A 9,130-nucleotide genomic window follows, 5' to 3' on the forward strand; every position below is an offset into this window, starting at 1 on the left:
GAGTTTGTAACCTGAAAGGTTTGTAACCTGAGGTGTTTCTAACTTGCGGTACTACTGTAATGGTTCAAGGCAGTGGCTATGAAAAAGAGCAGCAATATTATGGCTTTCAGAGTGAGCATTGCCCTCCCTCCTATTTGGCTTTGTGATGTGATCACATAACCCAATCTGCTCAAATGTCATCACACAGCCTGTGCTGTCCTCAGATAAGGTATTTTCAGGAAGAAGACATTGTTTTCATTCTTAAAAGCAGGCTGGAGAAAGAACTAACTGTGTCAAGAAAGTGAACAGTATTTGAAACTTTTACAGGCACAGCCTTAAAGGATTCTCCTCCCCATCTTTGAAGAAATGGATGGAGCTCATTTTGTTGTATGCACTTGTATTGAGAATGACATCTATTTTCAAGGGAACTCTCTCAGTTTCCCCCTTGCTTTACCTTTCAGAATGCCTCATGGGACCCTCAACTAATGGTGTGGAGGCTTTGTATTTCAAAAAGTGCAGTGTCTTCAAAATATTCAACACATTTCAGTTTCAGTTGCATGGGGACCTTACTACTGGCGAGGGAAATTCTGCTGAACTGCAGATGGAGTCCCCAAAGGGAAATGGAAGGATATTGCACAGCAATAATGCAAATCCTAAATGGCAAAGTGAGTGTCCACACTGTTGGGTGAATAAAGTGGTTTTCCGTGTCACATTTGATGGGTGTGATGTTCAAAATGATGCATGAAGCACAATCTACAACAGGAACTAAGACCTGGGCATGTATTAAGCTGAGACAACGTCTCTTTCTAGGCTGAAAGCATTCCAGAATAGGTTTCCAGCTCAGAAATTGCTCTATGACTACATTTTAAAGCCAATTCAGATTACAATACCAGCTTTTTAAAGCCAATTCAGAGTACGATACCATGTGCTCTTTCTTGATTAAGTATTCACACAGGCTCAGAAAACTCCCCTCCACTTCAAAACTCAGAAAACAACTCAGTTTATTTTGCATGCAATCTTGACCTGAGGGCAGGGGTGCCAACTTGAATAAAGTATTGGGGCTTACCTGCCTCCCCCATAACTGATCACAAGATGAAACAAGCACACACCATTTGAATGGCAATGCCTATCCATTTTGAGCGGGGGGGGGGGGGGCGATCTCAAATATTTTGAAGGTCCCTAGAAAGTTGGCTCCTATGCCTGAGTGGGACCCTGCTGTGGCCCACTGATGATGTCATGAGAAGGGTAATGAGGCTGGATCCCTTTAAGAAAAAAAGGGGGGGCTGCTGCAGTTCTGGAGCAAACACCTTAAGTGGTGAAGTTTATAAGGTGCTCAAGAAAATAGTTCAACGTGTTTACAAATGCATTCCAATTCTGTATGATTGCACCTAATGCATTTAGAATGTGACAACTCTTCATCAGAAACAACTTTTTAAAAATCTAGAAGGTATAATTCAAATGAGAAAAACCATGACATCGAGATTATATTGCTCAAACACAAAATGTCATTTAAATGCATTTTTTAAGATTTCTTTTTTGGAACAGCACTGTTCTCTCTAGCACAGGCATAGGCAACCTTCAGCCCTCTAGATTTGTGGCCTACAACTCCCATGATCCCTAGCTAACAGGACCAGTGGTCAGGGATAATGGGAATTGTAGTCCAAAACATCTGGAGGGCCAAAGGTTGCCTATGCCTGCTCTAGCATCTCTTGAGTTTCACACCTGTGACTTTCTGACCAATTAGATCCTTTCCCCTCACAAGCTCCTCCCACTTGTGCATCCTACAAACATACTTGCGTCTCTCGTGTACCTGAATGCATGCAAAATACCTCTTCATTTGCTCTGACATAACAATCCCCTGCTCAGTCATCTTACAACTGGCTCTGACAGTGGTAATGGCAGTGGGAGGTCATCTCTGGTGCCTGACATGCTGCCAGACATAACTTCACCTGGGAAAGCTAGTTTGCCAAAGTCTACTAGAGATGTCAGCAGTGTTTTTCTTCTAGAAGTAAAGGTGCTGGTACTGCATACCTTTGTGTAGCCCTGGGGGAAAAAGGACCGGGTGTCAGTAGTCCTTGAATTAAATAACTAAGTATAATAATTACATTTCTGTGGTCTATTTGCACCTGGCATGCTATGTCACTGAACACCAGGCACCAAAGTGGGAGAGAGGAGATTCACTGCTTCATTTGGGACTTTTTGGTGAAAAGCCAGGTGAGATGTTGTTGTTGTTTAGTCATTTAGTCGTGTCCGACGCTTCGTGACCCCATGGACCCGAGCAGGCCAGGCACTCCTGTCTTCCACTGCCTCCCACAGTTTGGTCAAACTAGTGCTGGTAGCTTCGAGAACACTGTCCGACCATCTCATCCTCTGTCGTCCCTTTCTCCTTGTGCCCTCAATCTTTCCCAACATCAGGGTCTTTTCCAGGGAGTCTTCTCTTCTCATGAGGTGGCCAAAGTATTGGAGCCTCAGCTTCAGGATCTGTCCTTCCAGTGAGCACTCAGGGCTAATTTCCTTAAGAATGGATAGTTGTGATCTTCTTGCAGTCCATGGGTCTCTCAAGAGTCTCCTCCAGCACCATAATTCAAAAGCATCAGTTCTTCAGCGATCAGTCTTCTTTATGGTCCAGCTCTCACTTCCATACATACATCACTACTGGGAAAACCATAGCTTTAACTATACGGACCTTTGTTGGCAAGGTGATGTCTCTGCTTTTTAAGACGCTGTCTAGCTTTGTCATTGCTTTTCTCCCAAGAAGCAGGCATCTTTTAATTTCGTGACTGCAGTCACCATCTGCAGTGATCATGGAGCCCAAGAAAGTAAAATCTCTCACTGCGAGATGTAGTGCAGATTTGTAGTACAGGTGATGATGTAGTATCACCTACCAGATGAAGTACAGATGTAGTGCAGATGTAGTACTATGAGATGTAGTACGAGATGTAGTACAGGTGAGATATAGTGCAGATATTAATATTGCACAGTTTGTAGCGACTGGAAGCATAATAACTGATTCCCTTTGGAAGCAAACACTACCCAGACGCATAAAAATTATTATTCAAGGTTTACTTTCAGAAGTCAAACCGACTTCCAGGACAGATTTTGTTTGAGAACCAAGATACAACTGTATAACATACCCTCCAACATTCTGCTGATCAAAATCAGGGTGCTTGGTTTTTTGGTCCCAAGCTCTCCCAAGAACCAGCTGATTTGTGTAAGAGTATGAGACCCAAAAGGAGCATTTTTGTGTGTCCTGAGGTCTAGTGTCAGCCTGCTGACTCATGCCAGAGCATCAGACCAAAACATGGGGCATTATGGGATCTAATCAAAAGCCAGAATGGCTCCTACAATTCCAGGATGTCCCACTTAAATTGGGACGGTTGAGGGGTATGATATATATAAGCCATCTCCCCATATTTCTTTGTTCCTAGCAGACAGGCAGTTATTCCAGGAAGCAGACTTCACGTTGAGGGGTGGAGTGGGCCTCGAAACATGGCTTTGCTTCCCTGTCGGCACACAATTCCCCAACACACGGGAAATGGATGAATAGGGCTGCAATTAAGCTGTGCACCCTTGAGAAGAATCTGCAATTTCTTTTTACCTAAGCGTGGGGAAGCTAAGCTGACGAATTTGAATAATTTCCATGCCAAAATAGCCTCATCCAGGGGGCTCCAAGTCAATAAAGAGGCTAACTCTTTTATAGCAGTACATTTAGGACGAAGGTTGAGTACATTAATTTGGAGCTCTCGGAAGCTAGGGAGATGTAGGCCTCTTAAATTTTCGAGGTGCAAATGTGAGATAGCTCCCATTGCGCTAAGCCCTGAAATGGGATGGACACAGAATAACCCTGTTATGCAGAGAACTTCATTCATATATATATATATATATATATATATATATATGCTGGAAGCATACTGTTCTCGCTATATAAATAATGTCCTCTATACTCTGTATTTCACGAGCCTTCGTTTTGGATGTGAGCAATTTAGGAGAGGAAAGCGTGAGATAACACTGGGGCTGTGTGGGAAGGGAGATAAATTTAGGTTCATAATGAGGGACAGCACAGTTACGTGCCAATGAATACCGGTTGTTAAAACACTTTTCCCGCTACTGAAAAATGACATATCTTGCAAAATGCTTAGCTACCCACATCGTTCATTGCCCTCATTTTTTTTAAAGAAACCCTTTAGTACATTAAAGAAAAAATGAGAAAGAAACCCTGTGAAAGTAACTTTTTTTTTTTAAAAAAAGCAAAAGATATAATATGCTAATAGGATACAGGAGGCTTTCGGTAGTTTCTGAAACTGTGTTTCTGTGGATTATAATTCAGGATAATGAAAGTCAGCTCCGCTCCTCTCAATTCCGGGCTCTTTCCCTACAAATAAACTTTTTAGTCAAGAACAAAATGGGTATGATAGAGGTTTACTAAGGTTTGATTGGCTTAATTACAAATAGCCCAATCTTATGCCTCAGTGTTGTAGCATGGGTTGCCAGTTCCCTGGGCTGCACAAAGGGTGGGTGGGAGGGAAACGGACATAGTACGCATGTACATTAATCTGCCTAACAGTGATGGCGTCACCCAGGAGATTGCAGCCACAGAGATAAGAAAAGAAGAGTTGTTCCATTGTCAAGAGAGGTCACTTCCTGGTTTGCATGGAGACGCCGTTTTCAATGGAGCCCAGCGATGGAATTGTGCAGCTGTATTGAGGCACCACCAAGTGCTGAAATTTTGCACCTCTAACAATTTTGCCCCCGTGGCCCTTGCATGCTACACCATGGCTACAGATGTTTACCCAGTGGTTAGCCTTACTCAGTTATCATTATTCCCCCCAGTGGTGGCTGTTGCCCTTTAGGATGGGTACAGCCAGAAGCTGTGACATGCAGCACAACCCTCTATCTGGTTGCACGTAAGAAGAGTACCAGTGCGGTGTAGTGGTTAGAGCGCTGGACTAAACTGCATTTAAGCTCTGAAAAATGAGAAACTGAGAGAAATTGAAATTGACAGACTAATCCATCTCTAATAGGATTTAATGGTTGATGGTTAGTCTTAGAGTGGATTTCCTGGCTATTGATAACAAATCCATAGAACATTAATTTTTAGTCTCCTTAGACTTACCATGTGACTTTTCATATTTCCTCCTTAAATAGCCCCTCTTGTCCTTTAAGATAGGTGATTATAATATACGATGTGCTTTTACCCTCTCAATTAAACAATGACGGATTTCTGGTATTCTAAATCCTTCCCTCAATCTCTTCAAGCTACTATGTTTTCATTTGAAAGGTTTATTCCTGTTCATTGGCAAAGTTGCTCCTTACATTATCTTTGGGTTGAAGCGTTGCCATATGGCCTGTTCACATTTTCTCTCCACCCTCAAATGTGATTTTATCTCAATTCAGATTTCAGTGGGATATTTTTTTTAGGAAAGTGAGCAAAGATATATCTTACTAGGAGAGCTGGATGAGCTTGACCTTGCTATCATTCATAAATTTCAGGTGCAGCCAATATGGAACTATCAAATCCTTCCACCTCCTTGTCGAGTTAAGCCCAGACTCAGATCCAGAAATGGACAAGATCAAACCAGCATGTGTAGGAACCAAGGTGAGTTGTTGACAAAAGCTGCTTTCCGATGGCACTATATTCCATTTCCTCCATGTCTCCTTACCAGATAATTTCCACATTTTATGTGATATTTCACCTCACGGAAAAGCCACTTCAGGAAATCTAGAGGAACTTTAGTACTCATTTGCATGCTAATTGCTTCCAGAAAGAATCCATTTGCAACCCCATTAACCTGGAAGGTCATGGGAGTTCTGCTTTGTAATTTCCCACCATTTTCCTGGACAATGACATGTGAAGATATTTGGGCCGGAATTCCAGCATAAAATTCTCTCCTGCCATTTTCATGAGGGAACAGAAGCATGTGTGCTCATAATGGTTTTGGCAACATGTCCAGCCATGTCCACTGTAGTGCCACACCATGCCCACTGGTATAAATGAAACTTATTCTGTCATGGCGGTATCTCAGTCAAAAAGCCATGGTTACAGGTAAAAGGTAAAGGAACCCCTGACCATTAGGTCCAGTCACGGACGACTCTGGGGTTGCGGCGCTCATCTCGCTTTATTGGCCGAGGGAGGTGGTGTGCAGCTTCTGGGTCATGTGGCCAGCATGACTAAGCTGCAAACCAGAGCAGTGCATGGAAACGCCATTTACCTTCCTGCCGGAGCACCACTTGCACTTTGACGTGCTTTCAAACTGCTAGGTTGGCAGGAGCAGGGACCGAGCAATGGGAGCTCACCCCATCATGGAGATTTGAACTGCCAACCTTCTGATAGGCAAGCCCTAGGCTTTGTGGTTTAACCCACAGCACCACCCACGTCCCAATGCAACAGGTAACACAGTGTAAAAGGAACATTAGAAACCAGGACAGAAGTGCTGGCATTTTAAGCAGGAAAACTAATGCAAAAGTCCTCACATCTGACTGCACCTACCTGGAAGGTTCTTCCTCCTGGAAGTCTTCAGAATGCTTCAGGACCTCTGCTTCAGGACCTCAATAATCGCCCCAGGAACAGAGACAGAGCAGAAGGTCAGATCAGAACAAGCAGTGCACATTTCAGGAAAAAAGCATTCTCCAAAGGCTCTTCCATCCTTCCAGACCCCTGTATCAAGAAATGCCAATAACATATGGACACGTGAAGTTGTATTTTACTGAGTCAGACCATACAGCCATGTAGCCCGTACGGTCTCCTTTTGCTGGTAGTCAGTTGATCTTCTTGTTCATGGGCAAAGGTCCTTCTCATAACCTGCTACCTGGTCCTTTAACCAGAAGCAGCAGATACTGAACCTGGGACCTTCTAGAAACAAAGCATATGTTCTTCTACTGAGCAGTGGCAAACCTTCATTTTGGGGCCCCCAAAGCTTGAACTGATATGGGGACCCCTTCACAACCAGCAATGAGGTCTAGGTAACCACTGTTACCTTTTTTGATGGGCTTGTTCCACGACAGATCACCACACCTTTGCAACATCTGACTCTCAAACAAAGCCACTCCCGACATAAGGGGGGGGGGTTGCGGGCTCACGCCCACCAACATCTGCACGGGGCTGGCTGCAGCCCCGTGCGACCTGGGGAATCCTTGGGCCGCGTCAGCCCCAGGGCCAGCCAAACGGCTGGTTGCGGGGGCGGGGCTTTCCTTCCTCGCTCCAGCTGCGGTTTCCCACCCACCCACCCTCTAGGTTTTCCCTTGGACTTTGCTATGGACCTCGGTTGGTTGCCACAAGGGGCCTGGTAGGAATTTTTCCACTTGGCTAATTGGCATTGATTTAAAACCATTTGGTTTTTTCGCCTACCTTGTAGCAAAACGTCACAACGCCTTTGGTTTTGGTGGTTAGGCATTGGTAGGGGTATTATTATGCAGATGAGTCGGGGGGGAGCTCCATCACCTCCCCCAAATATTTAAGGGTAGACCGATAAAGGATTCCGGGGGGGGGGGGCATTGCCTCATCCGAAACCTATGGAGGCTAGGGCCTAAAGCGTGCCCCCGAGAGGTGACCCCTCAGTGAGTGCCTAGGGATGTGCATCTCAGGGGCTCCCCCTGCTGGTGTTAACCCTTTCTGGTTCTCATGCCGGATAGTCTGGTAGGACCAATGCCTAAAGCCAATACCGCTCTTACCTGTAACCAAATAAACTTGTGGTCATTTTTCGCCCATTAACCTAAATTCTGGTGTCCTGTGTCTTTATTTATTCCAACTGGAGGCTCCCCCTGCTGGTGTTAACCCTTTCTGGTTCTCATGCCGGATAGTCTGGTAGGACCAATGCCTAAAGCCAATACCGCTCTTACCTGTAACCAAATAAAGTGGTGGCCATTTTTCGCCCATTAACCTAAATTCTGGTGTCCTGTGTCTTTATTTATTCCAACTGGTGGGGGCGGGAATTGCCACGCAATGGGATTGTTGAAAGATACACAAAAATAATAATAAATCAATTTGAGTTGAGCCGCTCAAATTGCATCTACTAGACCCATTATTATTTTTTTTTAAAGTAATGAGCTCTAAAGTTTCTTCTGGGGCCCCTCTGGAATTAGGGGGCCTGATGCTTAAGCTTCATTTGTTTTATTAGTATCCCCTGCTACTGAATAATGTCTCCCCTTGACATATCATCCCCAGTCTATTTGGCTTGCTTTCTAAAAGTCACAAAGGGGGAAAAAGGCATCCTGTATACTTTCTGATTTTTCTTTATGAATACTTCTACCTTTCTAGCCTCTCCCCTGTCTCCTTCTTCTTCTTCCTAAGAGGTGCTGGTACTCATAACATGGTAAAAGTGTTGCGGGTGTCAGCACAAAATGGCAGCGAAAAAATTGAAGATGGTGACCACCATCACACACAAAAAAACACTCTATCCATTGTTAGTTTTTGCAGACTTATTAAAGCCATTGAATGATGATTATGCACATTTGAAGCAGCTCTGAATTATATGATATGTAGTTTTGGATTACCTCTTAGATTACCCCATAGTATTCCAAAACCTGGTGTCCTTCAGATGTTTTGGACTACCACTTCCATCAGCAGTCCAGAAAAGAAGTGATAAGCAGGATAGAAGAATGTAAGGGACATGTTCAAATCACTGCTCAGTCCTGAAAGTTTGCGTGGGCAGATAAATTGCCTCCATTTTCTATGTGAAGTGGCACAGGAAAGAGGGGGGAATTAAATAAATGTGATGCTCCCTACCCTGTTTAAAAGCCTTCATTGTATGAAAATTCAAAAAGGGCTGGACCCCCCCCCCCACACACACACCTTGGCTCACTTTGAAAAGAGAAATTAAACTGATGGTCACAAATGAAACTGGAGAAGCTCGGTGAGCTTTCAATATTTATAGATTTGGGTAAAAGCCTTTTGAATGGCAGGTGATCTTGACACACATTCCTTGCTAATGGATATTGGTGCTTCATACTCGGCTTTCCCCTCGAGGCGACCAGCTGTTGTCTGTTATTGATTTCAACCAACCTGCTATTTCAAGAGAATTAGGAAAATAATTTCACAACAACCTGCCTCGGTTGCCAGGTATTCATTACCAAATGGAACAATGCGCGAAAGCAGGGATGCGGAACCTGTGGTCTTCTAGATGTCATCAGCCTCCAGCTCTCATCAAGCCCAGAG

General features: G+C 44.1%; 1 long non-coding RNA gene across 1 annotated transcript; it reads left to right on the forward strand.

Annotated features, from left to right (window-relative positions):
* The first annotated feature begins 1,937 nt into the window (after positions 1-1,937).
* Positions 1,938-8,662, forward strand: LOC310686043. The gene is made up of 3 exons (XR_014515674.1): positions 1,938-2,193; positions 5,470-5,575; positions 8,477-8,662. It is a non-coding gene; the product is annotated as an uncharacterized lncRNA (long non-coding RNA).
* The last annotated feature ends 468 nt before the right edge of the window (positions 8,663-9,130 follow it).

Source organism: Podarcis liolepis, assembly GCF_965112155.1.
Source record: "Podarcis liolepis genome assembly, chromosome: 9".
In the NCBI taxonomy this organism is placed as follows: domain Eukaryota; kingdom Metazoa; phylum Chordata; class Lepidosauria; order Squamata; family Lacertidae; genus Podarcis; species Podarcis liolepis.